The 17,757-nt window shown below is 53.2% G+C and overlaps 1 protein-coding gene and 1 long non-coding RNA gene across 2 annotated transcripts in view; one reads left to right on the top strand and one right to left on the bottom strand.

Moving 5' to 3' along the window:
- The window catches only part of SLC6A17 (solute carrier family 6 member 17), a 125,487-nt gene that overhangs the window by 14,597 nt on the left and 93,133 nt on the right, over positions 1-17,757 (top strand). The gene's annotated exons all lie outside the window — the stretch shown is intronic.
- LOC102900111 lies at positions 4,437-11,151 on the bottom strand. The gene is made up of 3 exons (XR_440969.4): positions 10,982-11,151; positions 5,509-5,695; positions 4,437-4,715 (listed from the first exon to the last, which is right to left on the bottom strand). It is a non-coding gene; the product is annotated as an uncharacterized LOC102900111 (long non-coding RNA).

The raw sequence follows: 17,757 nt of genomic DNA on the forward strand, positions 1-17,757 counted from the left end.
CACGTTCTGAACTTGTTCTCTGCCTGGGTCTGTGGACCCCACAGGTTTGCTATCATCTGACACGGCACAGAGAGCCCTTAGGTCTGCTCGGGGCCAGGCTCTGGAAGGCCCTGAATCGTGCCCAGACCCACTTCTTAATTTCAAGAGTGCACTGTTTACAGAAGTGATTGTCCAGAACTTCTGTCTCTCCATGGGTTAGAAGTATGACCAGATGCAGCCATTACTTAAAGGGCATGTCATAATCTTTGCTGATTCAAAGGCCATTTCATGAATTTGCAGCACTTGGGGGGGCTCTCCCTGATAACAACATCATTTTATGGCCTTGAGATGGTGAAAATTGTATGTTTAGAGAATTTTCCCCTTTGGTGAAATCCATTCGTGGCAGAATACCAAAAGCCCACACGGAAGAGGGACTCTTATCCACTTCTGGCCTGCAGGGACTATGGAGGGAAAGGAAAATGTTACCACCCTTGATCTTGGGGTGACTTGGGTGATTATAACCTTGTATATGAATATGAGGCTCAGGGCTGCTGTTTTCATTTCTGCATCTTACATGGCCATGTTTTCTTCAGACTTTAGTTACGTAAGTAGCACCTTCGCGATTTTGGCCACATTTGAATGCCACTTGGGCCATTAGCATTTTTCTTTAAATTAACTCACTACACACATATGTGTACGTAGGCACACACGAGAGTATCTTTTAAAAGGAAATTTTACATCCGTATCATAAATGGAACACTGGTAGCACTTGTTATAAACAGGGAGTAGCCATAAAAACAAATAAAACAGAAGCATAGCAGTGTGATTCCATTGTGGCTAGATTCCACTGTTGCCTACAGAAGGCGTTGAATCCAAGGTTTGCTTTCTTTCCTATAGCAGGAATGTTAGCAAGTGTTAGAGGGCATCAGAGCTCCGTTGGCCACATTGTTGGTGACCAGATACCCCTGCCACTTAGAGGGCACATTGTAAGCCGATATGAAAGGGAATTGGAGAGGGATGATGGTCTCACTCTTTCTTCCAAGCACCATCTAGGATTATTGCAGGTTCCACCCGGGGCACTGAGTGGGCCTGCCCTGGAGAAATTGTCCCCTGGCCATTGGCCTAAAGCCTCCCTCTCAGCTAGTTTTCAGACCACACCTTCGAGAGAGCTCCACCACAGACATCTTTTCCACTGAGCCATGTTCTTCAGGCCTCAGCGAGAGGACCCACAGAGTTGCTGGAGACAAGGGGTGCTGGTCTCGCCACCTCTGATGTTGCCCAGAATATCCCCACTTTAATGAGACGACCCTAGAAAGACTGTTTGCACTTTCCTTAGCAGAGCTACAGGGAATTTTTGTAATGCTTGGGAGAAAACCCCAAGCATGAGAACTAGCAGGGCATTTGAGCTACACTCCCGGCTGATGACAATTCCCAAATGATATTTTCAGCTCTGCCTGCTCCCTTGAGGTCTAGACTTGTGCATCTAGCTGTCCAGTTCTGCCCAGTTGCGGGCCTCAGAGACATCTTAAACTTAACATGGCCGAACAGGGCAGGACTCTTGATTGCCACCCCCACCCCGCCGCCCCCAGACCTGCTTCTGTTCCAAGTCCCCCATGTCTGCCACAGGCAGTGCTACTCTCCAGTTGCTAAGGCCAAAATATCCACTTGGCCCCTTTATCCAGTCCATTCGTTGTTTGATTGGCTCCACCTTCCAAAAATATCCAGAATCCAGTCACACCCCACCCCTCCCGCCTTCTGACACTGTCCTGGTCCGTGCCCCGCCATCTCTGGCCTGGACAATACTTTACAGCTCCTCTCTGTTCTCTACACGCCAAAGCCAAGAGTGAGCTTTTGAAGATATAAATCAGGTTGTCTCACCTCTCAGTTCAAATTTCTTCAATGGCTTCTCATGGCACGCAGAACAAACTCCAGACTCCTTCCATGACATGGGCCCTGTGCCTTTCCTTCTTCACACCCTCTGCCCTGGGCTGGCCATGCTCCCGCCGTGATGGCTTCCTCGTGTTGCACCAACACTCCCTCCCACCTCAGGGCCTTTGCCCCTACAGTGCCCTGTGCCAGGGGCTCTCTCTCCCTGATCCTCACCTGGCTCCTGCTTCAAACCTTCACTTCATTCAGGTCTCCACAGAAATGGCACCCCCTTGGAGAGGTCTCCTGGCCTCCCCAAGAGAGCATCTCCCCCCACCATTCTCTAACCCTTCACCCTGCTTTATTTATGTATTTATTTTTTCATTAAGTAATCTCTACATCCAACATGGGCCTCAAACTCATGACCCCAAGATCAAGAGTCGGATGCTCTACCCACTGGGCCAGCCAGGCGCCCCTACCCTGCTTTATTTTTCCTCACAGCACTTACCACTGTTGACATGGCTTGTCTGAGAAAGTCTTTATTTCTCTTTCACTTCGGAAGGATAATTTCACTTGCTCTGGAATTCTAGGTGTTTTTTTTTTTTTATTTCAACATTTTAAATATTGCATTCCGCTTTGATCTTGCTTGCATGGCGTCTGAAGACAAGTCCAACGTACTCTTACTGTCGTTCTTTATAGGCAAAACACATTTTTCCTTCTGGCTTCTTTCAAGATTTGCTCTTTGTACTGATTTTCTGCAGTTTGAATGTGGTACATCTACATGTAGAATTTTGGGGGGATTTATCCCGACTGGTATTCTCTGTTAACATTATACATTTATTTGCTTATTTGTTTACTGACTATCTCCCACGGGAGAATGTAAATTCATGAGGGCAGAGACTTTGTCTGATTCACTGCTTTATTCCCACTCTCTGGAACAGTCTCAGAAGCTAGTGACATTCAGTAAATATTTGTTGAATAATGAATGAGTAATCATATAGAGAGCCTCTAATAAGTTTGTGTAAGAGAGCAATATCACATAATGTGATTCACCCTATAAAATGTCACTATGTTTTCTTTCCTTGATGCAAAGTTGTCCAATCTATTTTTGTATTTCAGCATAAAGTTGGCAGCTGCACTTTCCTGGAATAATAACAAATACCACTGAGTAATTACTACAGGGCAAATACCATTTGATGGGTTTCACATGCATTAACTCATTAAATCTTCACAGGAACTCTTTGAGGTCAGTGTAATTATGATTCCCATTTCAGAGATGAGGAAACCGAGGTACGGAGAGGCTAGTTTGTTCAAAGTCACAAAGATACCAAGGGTTAGAGCTGGAATTTGAATTTGTGAAGTGTGGCCCCCAAGTGCACAAGCTTCCTTGGGCTCAATGTCTGACTTGTGCCTCATTTACTTTCTTCATTTAGGGGTGACTTACATGGTCACGTGCACTACTCCCAGATGGACAGCTCGGTGAACATCTCTGTGTACCATAGCTCTGTGATGGCTGCCCGGATCTGGGACTTGCACTTGACCCATGCCTCCCAGGCCACCTGGTGTCCCTTTCAGTCGTTTCCCCCCAAAGCTACCCCTAGCTGAATCTTTATCTCTAGTTGATATTGAAAAGGACTGTTTCTCATTCTATCCTCTTTACTTCTTTCAAAACAAATGTTAAAATCCTTTTCTTTTGTGATTAAATGAAAAGTAAGAACATTATAATTTGACAGTCTATTCATACCAAATTTGGGAATCAACAAGTTAGTGGTCTCTCCCTACCCCAACAACCCCACCCCGTTCTGAAGTGCCTTCCTGAGTCTCCTAGACCGAGGAAGAAGTAGGCCTTTGGGGCCTTCTGCACGTTTGTCACGGTGTCGGGTCTGTGGTGGGTATGCATGAACCTACACCTGTTGGTGGATACGTGGATGGATTGATCATCTCTGTGAATGGTCCATCCCTGCCCTTGTGAAGTTCCTGGGGAGAGGTCTGCCCAGTCGGGGGTCATGAGATCAAGTGCCTCAGGCTGCCGGACTGGTACCATCAACTGTCCGTTGCCTCCTGGGGGTCCCTGTATTCACAGTGGATGCTCACCACCCTCCCCCAGCCCCATCTCCGTCCCCACACTTACCCTGGCATCCTGGTGGCTTTCTCCCAACAGACTTGCCCCTTCCTGAACTTCCACTGGGCCTACTTCTACTCTGCACCCTCTGCTTCCTCCCTCCTGGGGCTGCAGCTAGGCCGGGGCAGTCCAAGACCAAAGCTATGGGGGGTGTCACGGTCCAGGACGGAGCGCTTTCATCTCCGGTGGGGTGGGGGACAGTGCAGTTCAAAGGGGAGAGAAGTCCACGGATATTTCTTTGCAGGTGGGGATTGGGCCCGGCCTCCTGTAAGTGTTGCCCCTGAGAACCCAGAGTGCTGTGTGTCCCTGGTCATTCCATCCCCAACAACCACACACTTTGTGGTGGAGAACCCGGAGGGGCAGTAACAGTTGGGGGACCTCAACTCCCAATCTGAGGCTCCCTCCTGCCGCTTACCCCCAGCCCTCCTCAGTTTCTGCCCAGGTCTTTGAAATACTTAGGAGTACCTGGGAGCTAATGCATGTTTTTATTTTAATAAACAGCAGAGAAGAGAAAGGTAGCAGGGGAGGGAGAGAGAGAGGGATGGCACGGGGGGGAGGGTGCAGAGCAGGCTGTCTAGGACCCAGTGGGACAGCAGCACAGGGGACAACCCACGAGGAGAGGGACATGATCCCCATCCAGATTAAAGCTGGTAGGAGGACACCTTGAGGCAGCAGGCATGGGTCCGGTGAGGGTGGGACAGCTGTGGCTTTCTTCCTGGAGGGATGCTGAGGCGCCAGTTTGTACAACCTTGGGGGCGGGGAAGTGGAGGGGGTCCTGTGACCCTCTTGTCCTTGCCTCTTCCTCTCCCTTTCTCACCCCGTGCAGCCAGGTTGGCCACGAGCTCCAAAGCTCCCCAGCCTCCCTGGGGACAGCTTAAGAGGAGCAGAACCAGGATGGAGACGCAGGGCCCAGCTCCGTGCTGCTAGAACCCCCTCAGCCCACAGCTGTCCCCCTGCTCCAGCCCATCTCGTGCCTGCTCAGAGCTCGCTGACTGCGCAGACCAGGTCCCCCACTCCCCGGGCCCTTTCCCAGTGTCAGCAGCAATTTCCCGGCAGGCCTGGTGACAGTAGCCTGAGCCAGCCCAGGGGAAACCCAATGCCATGGCGTCAGCAGCGGGTGCCCCCTGGTGTCTGGGGAATGGGGCTGAGACTGTGCAGAGCTGAGCTGCCCGAGGGGCAGAACTGCCCCCCCCCATCCCCCCACAGCTCCCTGTCCTTTCCACACTTTGTGGAGGCAGTCATGCCCTCTCCCCTGCACCCAGGGACCCTGGCCAAGACGCTTCTTTCCAGACCCAAGCTGGAAAATGTCACCCACACCCTGGAGACAGTGCCTGTCCCAGACAGGCCAGGCCCTTCCTCCCCCAGTTGGTGTGAGGGCCCTGCTTCAGGGAGGAGCAGAGCGGCCTCGGCCCTTCCCCTCCCGATTCTAACCTAGCTCCAGCACTCAGAGAGACATCTTCGTCCGGCCCCTTCGATGGCCAACAGCCCATGCCTTCTGCCTCTGGTTTTACCTTGTTACTGGGTCTGTGCCGAACACTCACCTTCTCCCTTAGCCAGAATGCTCCCTGGGGGTGGAATGGGTTTCCTCTCTCCTGTGTATTCCTTTCAGGTCGGTAGGGGTGTTTTTCAAAAGCTGGTCCTCAAGGGCAGAGACTGGCCATATTTTATTTAGTCCAATTGCCTCTTAGCAGACTTGACTACTAGTCGATCCGCATGGACACTTACATCCTAAATCAAAATGAGGGAACACTACTGTGTGCGTCGTTTTCCCGGATAATGTGTGTGCCCCCCGCACTTGGCATCGGAGCAGGGGCTAAGCTGAGGTTTGCTGCACCGGATCAGATGGACTTGACCTATAGAAGGTGGCATGACTCGTGGTGGAGGGGAGGCTCTGAGACCGGTCCCAGCCTGGAGGGCCGGGGAGATGCAGCCAGAGGCTCGGGACAGTGGGCAAGGGGCCGTTCATTTGGTTTGGGCCTGAGTCCTGGCTAATGTCCAGTTATACTCTTTTCTTGGGGCTAGCAGCCCCTCTGTTGCTGATCCTGGAGATTCTCTCACACGGGCCAGCTGAACGGTACATCCCCTTGTCGTCCCCCCACAAGTCTTCTGCCTGGGCCACAGCTGCACACGCTGTGCTTGAGACCGGCCCTGTCTGTTTTCCAGGAGTTCAGACTTGCCCCTCCTTGGCTTGTGGAATGTTGCCACCGAAATTCATCCCAGGGTCGCCAGATGGTCCTGTCTCTTCCTCTTTGCAGAAGAGGAAACTGAGGCTGAAATGCAGTAATTTGCCCAGGCCTGCACAGCCATCTGAGGTTCTAGACCCCAAACCTCCCCACCCATGTCCCTGTTGACCTAGACTGTGAGAATTCCTGTGAGCTGCATTTATTAAGCACTTCTAGCATGCAGAGCTTTGGACTGTGTCTCGGGCTAGGTAAGAACGTCTCCAAATAAATAATACAGCTGTTCCCAAACTTGGGGATTATACGGACCAGCTGGTTAAAAATTGCTCTTAACTGAAAAGAGGAAAAGGTTTGACAATTTTTATTTCGCTGAGAATAGACTTTCTAGAAGTCCTACTTTCATTATGTTTTGTGACAAGAAAGGAAGAGCATTTCAAATCAGAAAAAAGGATGATATCATTTCTAACTTAGAAGCTAACCGAATGTAACCGCATAAAGAATTCACTACTGGTTTTTCTCCTTTACCTCCAACTGGTAATAGCATCATCATGGACCAGATCCATTCTGTGAACCCAGATTAGAAGACCCAGATCTGTCCCCAGGAGCCCATGCTCTGGTCTAAAGGCTGGCCCAGACTCCAGCCATCACCTCACAGTTGCTTCCAGGCAAGGGTGGCCCAAAGCGCTGGAGTGTGGGCAGGGCCCATCCAGACCCTTCTCGTGGTGGCTGGGGAGCAGGAGGGTTCTGGGGAGGGCCTCTGTCCTCAATGTCTGACATCAGACAGCATTATTTCCATCTGGATGCTTCGACTTCAGAACAAGTCGAGACTGTTCAACCCACAGGGGTCAGAGTGCCAGCCGGTTATCCTGAACGTTAGGTAACTATACCAGCTTTTACTCTCATTGGCTGTGTGATCTTGGACCAGTCCCTGAACCTCTCTGGGCCCCTTTCCTTGGCTCACAGAGCTAATGTGAGTATAGCCATTCAAATTTTTTTTTTCAACTTTTATTTATTTTTGGGACAGAGAGAGAGAGAGAGAGAGAGAGAGAGCATGAACGGGGGAGGGGCAAAGAGAGAGGGAGACACAGAATCGGAAGCAGGCTCCAGGCTCCGAGCCATCAGCCCAGAGCCTGACGCGGGGCTCGAACTCACAGACCGCGAGATCGTGACCTGGCTGAAGTCAGAAGCTTAACCGACTGCGCCACCCAGGCGCCCCGAGTATAGCCATTCATATAGCAAGCATTTGATTGTATGGCCACAGGGGCTTCTTCTTAAGAAGAGGCTAAATATCCCAGGATCCCTGGGCACCCAGGCTCCTGGTCCCACCTCAGAGCCCTTCCTCCACACCTCACAGCCTCTAGGTCTTCATCAAATCTGCCATCTGCCCAGAGACCAGGCCTTTGTTCCCTCAGTCTGGCCCTGACACCTCCCGTTTTCCACTGGGTTCCACATGTTTGACTTAAGGTTAGCACCTGTGTCCCCTAGTGCTGGCACATCAGGGCATGAAGTTCAAGTCCAGGCACCATTCCTCAGGCTCAGTGGCAGACTGTGGTGGGGGTTCTTCCTGCAGTGGGTGATGGAGATCATCACTGACCCTCCCTCACCTCCTTCCCGTCATCCCTCATTCCAGAGACCCCGAGGAAGCCCCTCCTCTGGAAAAAATTACTCCCTGCTGCTCTTCTCCACAGGGGCCTCCCCCTTCCCTCCTCTCCCACCTCACTCCAGCACTCTCGGGGCGGGGGGATCCTATGTTTCCCCTCCCTCCTGCCATCTTTTTCTTCCTCCCTCAGCCCCGGCCCTCGGCCCTCGGCCCCCAGGTCTCCTCCTCTCAGCCCTTATCTGCCCCAGGATCTGACCTGCGGATGCACTCCTGCTTGGCGCGCTCCTGACCCTGGGATGGCATCACCGCCCGGCCTGCCTGCCCCGAGGCCAGCTCCGGCCTGCTCTCCTTCCCTTTAAAAGCCCCCATGTCTTGAAGCTGATTAAAACAAACACAGCTCATATTTTTGTTCTTAATCCAATTCTGCACTGGGCTAGGGTCGGGGAGGGAGGATAGGATGACAGAAGCACATTCTTCCCTGTGCCAGCGGGGAGAGCCAGACCAGGTACCCGCCGAGAAGTCCCCAGGGGCTGGGAGGCCATGGGCCCAAGCGGGGTGCGGCTGGACAATCGTGGGGCAAGATTTAGCTGTGGTTCCCAGGGCAGGGTCAGGAGGAAGGGCAAGTTCTTCAGGGCCTTCCCGGAGTGGGGAGGAGGCAAGAGGCCCTTCTGGGAGCAGCCAGCCGGGGAGGGGGAGGGCAGGGGCTCCGAATAGAGGCCTTTATTCTCTCTAGTCTGGAAACAAGACAGGATCCGCTTGTCTCAGCTGACCCCTTCCTCTGACATCCCTTCTCAACACTTGGCCTTGGAGTTCCTCAGGACACACAGACCCAGACCCACGCTCTGGACACTTTCCTCTCTCGTGGGCAAGACCCACAGGCCTCTGTCCGAACCACAGGCCGTGCCTCCACTTCCCTGAATTTCCCGATGATGGGACCACCTGCCATAGAGCATGGGGGAGAGGGAGAACCCAGTGCCGGTGCAGGCAGAGGCTGGAGGCAAGTGCCTGGGGTTGGATCTTGCTCTGCCACTTATTGGTTGTGTGACTGTGGGTAGGTCAGTCTCATCATCTGTAAAATGGGGGTAGCGTATACCTACCCCATAGGATTGTTGTGAAGCTGTGTGTGCTTAGAATAACAAACACTAAGAACAGCATCTGGCACTGTCCTGCACACTACCCTGTACTGTGTCTGGAATGCATTGTTATAGATTTAAAAAAAATTTTTTAAAATTTTTTTTTTAACGTTTATTTATTTTTGAGACAGAGGGAGACAGAGCATGAACGGGGGAGGGGCAGAGAGAGAGGGAGACACAGAATCTGAAGCAGCCTCCAGGCTCTGAGCCATCAGCCCAGAGCCCGACGCGGGGCTCGAACTCACAGACCGCAAAATCGTGACCTGAGCCGAAGTCGGACACTTAACCGACTGAGCCCCTAAAAAACATTTTTTTTTAAATGTTTATTTAGTTTTGAGACAATGAGAGAGACAGAGCATGAGCTGAGGAGGGGAGAGAGAGAGAGAGGGAGACACAGAATCTGAAACAGCCTCCAGGCTCTGAGCCGTCAGCCCAGAGCCCGACACGGGGCTCGAATTCACGGACCGCGAGATCGTGACCTGAGCTGAAGTCAGACGCTTAACCGACTGCGCCACCCAGGCGCCCCTAAAAAAAAATTTTTTTTAACGTTTATTTATTTTTGAGACAATGAGAGAGACGGAGCATGAGCGGAGGAGGGGAGAGAGGGAGAGAGGGAGACACAGAATCTGAAGCAGCCTCCAGGCTCTGAGCTGTTAGCACAGAGCCCGACGCGGGGCTCAAACTCACGAGCTGTGAGATTCATGACCTGAACTGAAGTCGGACACCCAACCGACTAAGCCACCCAGGCACCCCTGTGCTGGGTTACGTATTATACTACACTATGCATTGCCACTCTAGGAAGTCTTGGTTGTCATTGCTGTTGTTGAAGGCAGCTGGAGGTCGTCGTAAGTCTGTCATCTAATAGGTCTGTGGTTCTAAGCAAGTCACGCCTGTCTGCTAGCCTCAGCTTTGCCCCTGTAAAATGGGAAGAAGCCCAACCTCAGAGAATGGTTGTCAGTTTCCAATGTAGTAATAGACAGGAGAGAACCTAACATTTACATGTGTGTGATGTATATTTATTGGGTCTTAGAATTATGTGATTTCATTGTTAAATGAGACCTTAAGAGACCATCTTGTCTAGGAGAGGAGGGAAGAAGATGGTTAGATCATACAAAAAGAGAGAAAAGGCAAAGGGGAAGGGGAAAAAAAAAGGCACAAACCAAATGGAATGGTTCAGAGAGTGAGAACAGGGGAGAGTCTGAGGAATATGAAAAGGGAAGAATGAGGAGGGAGAACAAAAATTATTCCCCCAAATGGAGCAAGGACATAGAAGAGGGTCGGGAAGGGTGGGAAGGGGCCAGGGAGAGGGGACAGCTGGCAGACCCCAATGCGGGGCTTGGGTATCTGCCTTGGGAGCCTGTAGGGCTAGAAAGACTTCCTGGCTGAGGTCTCTGGGGTGGGGGTGGGGTGGGAGAAGGTAGGAAAAGGCAGAGATCCTTCCCGCCACTGCTTCCCCACCACCAGGCTCTGTCAGCTCCCAAGCTGGGAGCTTCCCTCCCCACGTGCCCCACCCTCGCCTCCTGGCTAACAGGCACTTAGAGCCAGAAGATCTCTGGACCTGCCAGGATCAGAGGCACAGCTGGGGAAAACCTCTCCTGGGCTCTTCCTGATGCTGTTGGCCTGGGGAAGTCCTAGCTCTGCATTGGAGAGATGCTTAATAATGCTTCCCCCCAAATCCTCAGAAGTCTCTAGCTTCACAGTCTTTTGGGGCTAAACAAGATCTTAAAGGTCCATCGTTTGAATCCTAGCCTAAGACAGTTCATCTGCCTGGCCACCTCCAGAATGGGCCACCTCCAGAATACCTATTGAGACAGGGCCCTCATTACCCTTCAAGGGCAATGAAGGGTAATGGGCCCCTTCCCATTTGCTGGGTCCCTTCCAAGACTGACTTACAGTTACTGTAGCTGCAAACCAGTCAGTGGGTAAATAACAACTTTGTGAGTCCTCATTTTGTGCCCCATCTGAAGGACAAACGGGTGAATCCCAGGGAGGTCCTACCGGCTGCCCAACCCATAGAGGGTGTGTGGGTGGCCAACCTGGCATCCTCGCCTTCCAGGTTCAGGGGTCTCCCATCCTCCTTCCCGGCCCCATAGTCACTTACCTGGACTGTGACAGTTCCCCACACCACAGCTAGAAACCAAGATGCATCAGTAGGTCAGGGGGAAGGAGACTGGAAATGGCCCATAAAAGTCTCGGGCTCCCCGTAAACACCAGAGCGGGGCTTTGAAAGCCCAAAGCACTTTTATGTGCTAGTTAAAGGGCCTTCCTGTTGTGTTGCCAGGATTTACAGGGAGGTGGGGGGGGGGGCGGGGAACGGGGTGAGGTAAGGCCAAATGCAGCCTCCGCCCTCTGACACTCCCCAGGCTTTGGGCTTTTCAGAGGTCTAATTCTTTGGGTCCCAGAGGAAAATGGAGGAAGAGTACGGTTTAGCAACTTCTTGGCTGTCACACTCCGTTTACCAAGCATGGACCGTGAGGCTCCTCCTTGGTCCTTTGCGATCCCAACCCAGCCCCCCGGGGCAGTGGTTGACCAAGGCAGTGACCTTTTCCAGACCAGCAGAGTCCATTCCCCCTGGAGACAGAGGCAGAACTCTCAAGAGGTAGAGGCCAGCTACCTATGCAGTTTTTAAGAACTAGAATGATCCAAATGGCTTTATTTAGGAGAGCTTGTTTCACAGCCAGTCTTGCCTATGCGCTACGTCTGATGCCAGCAGCAAGGGATCATAGGGAGAGAGCAGGACATCTGTACCTGTCTCAACTCCATGAGTTAGGGTGCCCATCCATCAACCTGCCTCCGTGGGACAATAACCGTGGGCATGTAACCATGGGCAATAACCATGAATTTGAACTTAAAAAAAAAAAAACCTACAAAACGCTGAGAAGCTCCACAAAATCAGTGTGTTATTCCAGCCCACTGTCCCTCTTGGAATGATGGACTGCATGAGTTTGCTTTTCTCTCTGGGACAGCTGAGGAGGAGTTTCTCTGACCCATGTTGGGGAGGGAGGGAGCCCCCGGTTCTTCCCCAGTTTCCTGTGTTTACACACTCGAAAGGCCTGTCAGCATCATTTAAAGACCCACTGGGTTCTCTCTCCCTCTCTAGGCTCTGAGCTGGGTACCTGTTGCATAGAACTAAAGAACCAAGTCACTGACCAACTCTGGAGCTGGGCCATATGCCTGGTGATTCACGCACGTCGCCCAATTTCATCCTCCCTGTGAGCGAGACACTAGTATCCTCCCCATTTTTCTGTTTGGGGGAATTTGCCAAGGTGTCGTTTCCCAGAGCCTTTGGCAGAACAGGGTATGCCTTCTTTCCTTCAATCTTCCCAGCCTTCCAGCTGGGCAGTGTCCACCCCAGTTTACATAAGAGGAAAATGAGGCCAGTAGCGTCCTTTGTTTCACGTGAGCTGTGTCTGGATCTCCTCCCACCCGATGGCGGCATGTTGATCTCCCCTTTGCGGATGCCTGAGGTATCTCAGTCTTTGCCCCTCAGGCTGGACTTGTCTTTGTCTTTCCGACAGCCCTGTGCCCTGGGCTACTTTCCCTCGGGAAGCAGTAGCCCGAGCACACTCAGCACCCCTAGGCGTGGGGCCTGGGACTCTGTACCCGGGCAGGGGGATTCCTGCATCGACCTTACCATGACCCCTGTCCCCTGCCTGCTGGCCCGAAGTGCCCACCGTGGCCTCGGGCCTCTGGCATTCTTCCCTGACGCTACAACTCCCCTCTGCTCCTCTGTGACCCTATTGAGTTTCCCCAGGTCTGGCCAACCAAACACTGCCATATGGGGGAGAGTTACATTTCCTGTATATGTGTCAAAATATCTGAGCGGATGTGAAATAGATCAGACATGTATAAAAATAAACTTATACGGGGTGACTGACTACTCCCCTCCAGGGGGAACCAGCGATTCACTCCTCATCTGGGGCCCAGAAACTTGGCTGGGGCCTTGGGGACCACTCCCCACACACGGCTCCCCAGGCTATCCTGCCTCACTTCCTTGGGCTTGGCTCCTTTCCTGGAAGGTATTCTCCCCAGGGGACCATGGGTATGGAAACCCCTTGGAAATAGGGCTGAAATTAGCAAGTTACCTCTGGGCCCCAGTTTCTTGATGGAGGTGGCAGGGCTTGCTCTTTCAGCTCCCCTTTCCCTCTGACAGTCTGTGATTCTACAACCCAGGGGTCCCAGGCTAGGCCACGGCAAGGCCAACGGTCACCTCTTCTGTTGGTCAAAACACCATTACTCATCACTTGGCCATTTCCTGTTGCATCGACGTGAGGCCCGGTGGACAAGAGGACAGGGCTCTTTCTGTCCAGGCACCCCGCCTGAGTTCACTACAAAGGCTGGTGAAGGTCATCTGCTTATCAAAGTCATGTTGCCAATCCGCTCCCCCCCCCCCCACCCTGCTTCTGGCTAACTCTGCATCTGACTTGATTCAGTTAAACAGAGCTCATTTTCTTTATTGCTCAAAGTTTGCAGGAAGCAGCATCTGAGCCTCATATCAGAAACTTCTCCCTAAATGTGATCCAAACTCCTTCCTCGCTCAGAACCCCTTTCACCCTTCTCTCCAGCTGTGTCCTCGCAGGGAGGTGGCCGTGGGGGCAGCAGAGTTAGGTAGGGAGTTTGAGAGCGTGCACTCTGGTTTTGGACAGCTTGGGAGATTCCTGCACCGCCACTTTGTGACCCCGGAAGCACCTCAGAGAGAAGAGCCACAGGATCCCCACCACACCCCATTCTCGGGCCATTGGTTCCTAGCTGGCAAAGAAACCAGCCTAGTCACAACTTCTGCCTTTGCCCACCCAGCCAAGGGACTCGAGGATCTCAGGGCTGAAGACCCAATGTACAGTACCCATGCTTAGAACCCATAGGCGAGTGTCTCTTTTCCATTTCCCGGTAGCTGTCCAGGCTGGAGGCATCCTTCTCCCGTGTGGGCTCAAAACACAATCACTTCACATGCCTCCTCCGCCTTGCTTACTGCCCCTAGGCCGTCACTGCAGACACACTACTTCTGACAGATGGGCAACTGCCATTCTGCCAGGAAGCTGGCGTCCACGCTGAGGCAACTCTAGCCTCCACTCAGTCCAGCCGTCCCATGACCCGGCTACCTGCCCCCTGCCCCCCAGGCCAATTACAAATGCCAGAGATGGTCTCAAGCCTGCAGTTCCTGAACCCGAGGTGCAGGACTCTGCTGGTTAGGTATGTTAAGGGCATGAGTAGGGGCAGTGTTTTGGAGAGGCCAAGGGAAGGGCAGGCTGACAGCTGGCTCATGACTCCCTGGACATCCCAAGTTCCCTCCGAGGCAGAGAGCCCACAGACCGCTCTTGCCAACCCCCGCCACCCTCAGATCTGGTCCCACTGTTGTGTACTCCCTGCTTGGCCATGAGCCCTGCCCCTGCCCACTAACTCTTAATCAGGTCCCTGTTGGTGAGAGTAAAGAGTTGACCTGTCTAGGAGTCCCCAGAGCGGTGGACTTAATGGACAAAGGTAGTCAGTCCAGTGTGATATTGCTCAGGAGGCATCGCAGGACAGAAGCTCTTGAGCCTGTGGACCCTGGGAGGACCATCTGCTGGGATTTCAGGCTGTCGGCCCAGCAGCTTGTTGCTTGAGTTTTAACATCAGGAACAGCTCAGTTGAAGGCATTCTGTAATCTACAAGGGAGAGGAGGGTAACCTCTGATTGGTCCTGAGTTTTTCTATTGGTGGATACATCCCATGCTGCTCCCAGGAATATTCAATCAGCGATTGGCTGGGTTAGAATTTCCTCTCGCTTGCTTTTGGCTCCAGGCTTTTCCAATGACTGGCTGCTTATGGTTAGTGCTACCAGCTGGACAGCAGGCAGTCAGCTACTATAGTTATCAGCAATCTGTCCAGTCCAATGCCCTACCTGCCGATTGGGCCTCCTTAAGGTTAATGAAGCCTGAATCAAATCCAAGTTCACTAGTGCCTTGTTCAGCTGTAATTTGACCCATCTTCTCCTGACTGAAGCCTGCCTCCCAGGTAGCTCGGTTGCCCCCAAGTCCAGCCTCACCTAGTCTGTTCCCAGCTTTCTTCCCTCTTTCCCCTTATGACCTCCATTTTGGTCCCGGTGTTCTTTGGGGCAAAGATTACACAGCCGACTACATGCCATCCTCCCTGGCAAGAACCTGCCTTTAGCTCAACCCAGAGAAGGGGCCAGTGGGCAAGAATCTTATCCAAATGTGGCCTCAGCACCCTTGGGCCAACAGCCAGGTTGAAAGGATGGCGTAAGCTGAAGGGCCAGCCTTGGCATCTCTCCGGGAGCAGCAGAGAGCCCCTTTGGACCCGTGGAATCACTGTGGCTGTATCTTTAGAGTGGCCGCAGGCTTCTCCAACCAGAGCCGGCAACTTAGTGCAAAGACCAGCAAGACCGGGAGCTATTCAGGGCAGGGTTCTGTGGGCACCTCCTCTCTCCTCACTTTTAATGCATCATGTTTGATCTTTTGCTGCATGGTAGAGGGTTCCTGCCACTCTGATTGATGACACAGATCTTCAAAGGAACAGCCACCCCTAGAGGGAAGGGAGCACTCATCAAAGCTGTTCCTGGGCGGGGGGGAGGAGGGGTGGTGCCCACGAGTGCCAGGCCCTCCAGGACCCATCTGGCCCTCAGACAGGTCTCTGTAGCTGCCACCATTCCGCCTGACCCAGGAGCCCCTTGCCCTCCCACTTAATCCAGCCTGGATGTGAATAAGTCTTTTTTTCTTATGGTTGCAACCAAGACGAGATTATAGATTTTGTATGTATGTATGTATTTATTTATTTAAGGAAGCACTTTATAAGGACACTGCAGGGGGAATAGTACTCTGGGACTGGAGGACACATGATGAGTTATAGAGAACCAGTCCTGTGAATCAGAATCTGCCCCAGGATGCTCCTCCTGGCCTGGCGCATCAACCCCTGCCCCAGCCACCGGGTCCCTTGGACTCTCCCCACTCCCGGGCCCAGGTGAGGAAGGAGGTTTCCTTCTTGGCCCCACAGATCCTTCCCCAGCCATCTGACACTCTCTGTGCAGGTGCCACCCATAGCCTCCTGGAGGACTTTTTTTTTTTTTAATGTTTATTTATTTTTGAGAGAGACAGCGTGAGTGAGGTGGAGGGAGGGGGGCAGAGAGAGAGGGAGACACAGAATCTGAAGAAGGCTCCAGGCTCTGAGCTGTCAGCACAGAGCCTGATGCGAGGCTTGAACTCGTGAACTGCGAGATCATGACCTGAGCCGAAGTTGGACGCACCTGCCCTCTGGTGCCCCACCTGCCAGGTCCAGCCTGAGTGCCACCTTTAGTTTCTGGTAAATTTGCAGAGATCACTCCCCATGGTCTGGTGCACATAACATACCCGGCCCGTACTTAGTGTATGAAGTGGAAGACCGGGTGTGTGCGTGGACAACAAGCCCTGGGCCCCGTGGGTCTGAGCCTTCCCCTAGTTCTCAGTGCTTGCTGACGGTCCCTTGTCTGAGGGGTCATCTGGCTGAGGGGTTTGAGGATTTTACACTGAAGTCCAGAGTGCATTTAGCATGTTTAAATGAACATCACAGTACCATGGCTACAGGATGACACAAACTATCTTTGTCACACAGCCCAGGGTGTAGATGGAGGGGATGCCCTGTGTGGATCACCGTTGAGGCGCCCCCATATGAGCTGATGGGCCACCAGGCACACCACAGGCAGCATCCGGGGCTCACAGAGATGGTGCTGAGGGAGGAGGAATCTCACTCTTGGCAGTGAAGCACTGGCTGGGGTCCTGGCATTTCTGCAGCCCTGGCAGAGCTCAGAGACACTGTGGGCAGAAGCCCCTTCACTGATCTCAGCTTAGGCGGGCAGAGCGTGTGTGTGTGTGTGTGTGTGTGTGTGTGTGTGAATGAGAGAGTGTGAGCTCTCACTCCTTTGAGATTCCCATGTGAGCTGCAGGGATTTAGCGTGTGTTATGTTTGACCCAGAGAAGTCTGGGCCCCTGTAAAGAGGAGTTCTGTGAAGGTGACTGGCCCCTGCCTGTTGTCCCGTTTCGCTCCTGCCATCCTGCCTGCCACCGCACTCCAGCTATGCTGAGTCCCACACTCCTCCCCGCGGACGGACGTGTGCTGGGCCCTCAGCCAGGATGCCCTCCTTGCCTTCTTCTCGGCTGGGGGGGGGGGGGGTGGGCAGCTCCTCCCCCTCCTCTGGCCCCATTCAAAGTCCCTCCCTGGCAAAGCCTCTCAGTCTGGGCTGGTTGGGGTCCAGAGTTCCTTCCCTCTGTGGTAAAGTCTATGCACAGTGCCAAAATGGTGGTTTGATGTGCATGGATCCCACGGAGGGGCCTGTCCGACTAGCCTCTCTTCCTGCCTCAGGGTGGGCACTGACGTGTGTGCCTGCGGATGCGGCCGGGGGGGGGTTCACTGGCAGTCTGCGGGAGGGAGGACGAGCTCTGGCCCCTGTTCCCTCCGCTTGTGGGGCTGGCTGCTGGAGCCAGCCTGGGAGGTCACAGTGACATCTAGTGGTCACAGCAGGCCGCAGCCCCACGGGGTTTTCCAGGTGTGGGTCTGAGTCCCATGAGGGACAGGGCTAGGCTTCTGAGCTGCTCCCAGCCAGCGTCTGACTTCTCTCTAGAGTCCCAGGACAGTAGCGCAGGGCAGGACCGGGGTTGTCTGGTGCAAGGACCAGGGCCCGGAGAGAGTCTGGGCCGCCTACAAGTCAGCGAGGGCAGGGCCAGGATGGTTCCTGCGGCCCAGGGCCATCTGCCACCCTCCTTCCACTTTGGCTCCCTTGGCCCTGCCCGGCCGGGACCGCACGCCTCAGCCTCAGCTCCCTAAGACCTGGCAGGGGGACCTTGGGGCACCCCTTGGAGCAACCACAGACCCACTTTTGTGCAGCTGCTGAGACCAGTGGCAGCCAGTGGAT

Source organism: Felis catus, chromosome C1, assembly GCF_018350175.1.
Source record: "Felis catus isolate Fca126 chromosome C1, F.catus_Fca126_mat1.0, whole genome shotgun sequence".
In the NCBI taxonomy this organism is placed as follows: domain Eukaryota; kingdom Metazoa; phylum Chordata; class Mammalia; order Carnivora; family Felidae; genus Felis; species Felis catus.